The sequence below is a fragment of the Cibotium barometz genome, chromosome 58 (assembly GCF_041138505.1).
Source record: "Cibotium barometz isolate CiBa-2024 chromosome 58, ASM4113850v1, whole genome shotgun sequence".
Lineage (NCBI taxonomy): Eukaryota > Viridiplantae > Streptophyta > Polypodiopsida > Cyatheales > Cibotiaceae > Cibotium > Cibotium barometz.
This window is the reverse complement of record NC_141103.1, coordinates 17,336,015-17,340,046: the sequence shown is the minus strand read 5'-3', so window position 1 is coordinate 17,340,046 and position 4,032 is coordinate 17,336,015.

Here is a 4,032-nt window from a genome sequence, read left to right as displayed (position 1 = left end):
TATTTATCATAACCCAATGGTGCTTTATGTTGATAGATAGATACTATATAAAAACCACTCCACAATACTAGATTAGGCGCGTTTATTTATCATAAAAAAATGATGCTTTATGTTGATAGATAGAGATTTTCCATTGATGAATCGAAGTGGTAGAGTGGGGGAGTGATAGATGTACATGTATACATACACACACATATGTATATATGTGTGTGTATGCATGTATGTATGTACGTATGTATGTATATATATGTATGCATGTATGTATGTATATATACATATATACATATCTATATGTAATATATACACACGCGCACACACACACACACACATACATATATATGTATGTATACATACATATACATACATACACTTTTATTATAACTTTTTACTATTTATTCTAACATACACATTTATTATAACTTTTTACTATTCATTCTATGTGTGTGTTGTGTATTTGAGAGAAAAATAAATTTTTATATTGATAAGGAATCTACCTACACACTATGATGACTCTACAACAAGAAAAACATCTAAAACATAAGCATCCCATATTCTTAAGTAATAGCCAACCACTATGGCTTTGGACAATATGTATAATAAGTTTGGGAGCTCCACCTTAAAAGCCTTCATACAATCAAAAGTCCTCACATCTAATCAAAAATCAAAGTAGCTACCCCATTAGTCAATCAAGCAAAACACAATATAATAATCTTGGGAGTTACCTCTCAAAATCCCCCATATACAATAAAAAATCAGAGTAGCTACCTCATTGATCCATCAAGCTCAAAAACACAATATACAATCACCTTTTATCAATCAAGCTCAAAAACACAATATACAATCAAAATAGTTGTCCCTTTGATCAATTAAAAACATATAAAATCAAAGTAGCAACCCCTTTGATCAATCAAAGAAAACATATAAAATAAAAATAGCTACCCCTTTCATCAGAAACTAGTATTGCTAAGAGGCATTGAGTCCCAAGTAACAACAAGGTGCCTTCAAAGAAGAAAACCAACTTAGAATCTTGGAGCCCATGTTGCGATTGATAGTAGGGACATACCCACATCCCCTTTGAGATTATACCATATAAACACCCTAATTCTTCCCCAGTTAATGCCTTTGACTTATGAATATCACAAAGTTAGAGCAAGGAAAACAATGTTAGTTTAAGTTATTGAGCATCCCTTTATCTTAAAAGATAACAATCCCATAAGTCACCAATATGATATAAGTGCTTGTTGTTTAATATAGGTGTATCTTGATACTCTCCAATGTCAGAGTTGGGTAAGAAAATATGGGACCAACAAACATGAAGACTTGTCAAAACTTACCAGCAGCATAGTGACCCTCTAAGTACTTGTTGTTTAATATTCTATGTATCTTGATACCCTCCAATGTCAGAGTTGGGGAAGAAAACATGGGACCAAAAAACATGAAGACTTGTCAAAATTTAAAAGTGCAGTGACCCTCTAAGAGACACATAATTCATACAAAATTATAAATGTAAATTTTGGCAATTATCCTTCAAGTTCACACGTCTTAAGGTCACATTGCAAAGTAATTTATCAGAATGTGAAATATATGAATTTTTTATTAAGGCAACTATGAACAAGCATAACATCCCTTTGATGAAATCGATTAAATTTGTGTTCTTCAAGTGTACACAGATTCAACAAACCGTTTAGTCTCGTTCAGTGCAAGAGTGCTTAATCAATAAGCTATTACTCCCCTAGAATTTCTAAAAGAATTGTTGAGGATACATATGGTGCCAAATCTTATTTATTCCAAAGCCTAGAATAATGATTTTATCAATATCATATTATCCAAGATAGATCTTCTTTAACATCAATGCAAAGTAAAATATAGCATCTACAAATTTATCTTAACACTTTGAAAAAATGTAACATCTCTTTAATGTTAATGTAACTCAAAAGATGCATGAATCCTTCTATGAAATCATCTTACTTCTTCAATTGAGCCCACAAACAATTACGTAATTGGATTGTAACAAAATAGAAAACACAACATAATAAAGGAAGGTCTACACAATTATCCTATACAACATAATTGGATTGTAACAAACTAGAAAACACAACATAATAAATGAAGGTCTACACAATTATCCTATACACTATAATAACTACAAATTTATGACAACACTATGGATAAGCATAACATCTCTTTGATGTCAATGTAACTCATAAGATGTGCAAAATCTTCTATGAAACCATCTTACTTCTTTAATTAACCCCACAAAAAATTATATACTTGGATTGTAACAAAAAAGAAAACACAACATATAGCAAAGGGAGGTCTACACAATTATCCTACACAAGTGGTTGCAAGAATTTCCATTGAAGAACCTATTCCTCCTCATATTCATCATCACCCACTAGGGCAAATAACATTTTCTACTATTAATCCCTCCTAATGTGCTTAAGACCATATAGTGCAGCCCAATAAAATGTATTATCTTACATCTTTCACTTTTACATGTGATAGGTTCAATTACCATTAGCCAAAGTATATGCATTAGCACAATGATCTCGGTACACATATGCCACAAGTGTGTGTTTGTGGATAAAGAAAAGTAATATGGATTTAAATTTTCTTATGAGACGAAGAGAATGATACTTTGGTTGTGCAATTCCTCTTGCATTAAAACTAGTTACTTAATAAGAGTTGCATTAAAACTAGTTACTTAATAAGAGTTGTAATTCAAAATCAAAGCTACAAGACCATTTTACTTTGTTGGTTGGTACGAAGGTATGTTGGTTGGTTCTTGTATAACTTTGAAATATTTTACATCCGCACAAAATGTGATTTCCATGGAAAATAAAATATCAATACTCAGAAAATATGATTATAAGAACCACCCCAATACATGCTTTTATAGACATCAAGCCTCATGCTTTGACCTAGACCTTAATAAGGGTTGTTTATACCCTAAGAGGGTGTTCACACTAATGAACATACCAACTAACTCCAAAACACCCAACAAACTCCCCTTCAGGGTGATGGAGGTAAAGCCTGACAAACCTTCAAAAAGTAGTCTCTATGCTCCAACAATAGCAAAGAAACCAGACATGGTCCCCACGCAATAGGCTGAAAGGCTCATAGGCATAAAAACATATCTCAGAGGGTCATGTAACATGGCTCAATGATGCGAAAGATTGGGAATTCATGTACCACCTTAGGAGACAAATAAGATAGCCTACATGAGTTCATATGACAACCCCTCCCCCTCACTCTAAGCAAGGGTAAAAAGGTAATGATGGAGTGGTCACAAAAAGGAAATATTTAATAGTCACATTTTGGGGGACTTCCCAGGCAGAGAACCCATGAGACTAATAACTAAAAATAGATAAATGTTTGAAAGTTTTAACAACTCCCCATTGCAGCACATCGATATGATGATCTGATGTGGCCTTCTTAAGTCGATGTTTCCAAGGATCCCACACTTGATTGTCAAGCGTGAAAAACGTACTTACAAAGAACAAATGTCATGATGATGTAATTACAATCATCTTTGGCATAATAAATAGCCAATGCAGAGAACTCAAGGGATCATGTGATCATGTCTGTGATATTTTATCTAAAAAAGGTATTGCTATGATCACTAAGTACCATATAGAGATATGTGTAATAGGACAAAAATATATCCATAGATATATTTATGTCCTCATTATTGACCAACTTTATGAAATTATTTAGAACACATGGATAGTGAAAATCAAAGGTTTCATTTTTTCATATCATCAAGTATATCGTGAAAAAAAAAATAGATTCATGTTAAGATCACATTGGTTACCTCTAGACCTTTTCATTTCCATAAGAATTTATAAGCCAAATTACAGTTGCAATGTAGAGCTATTTGAACTATATTTGGATCAAAGGCTTTAATTAACCAATTTCTCATTGCTTCTCAAAGTTTTTGGATGTACATTGCTTCATAAACATATCTATGGTGCAACACAATCCATCTTAGGCTTAAAAATTAATTAAAAGTTCAAAATTTAGGTCTTAATA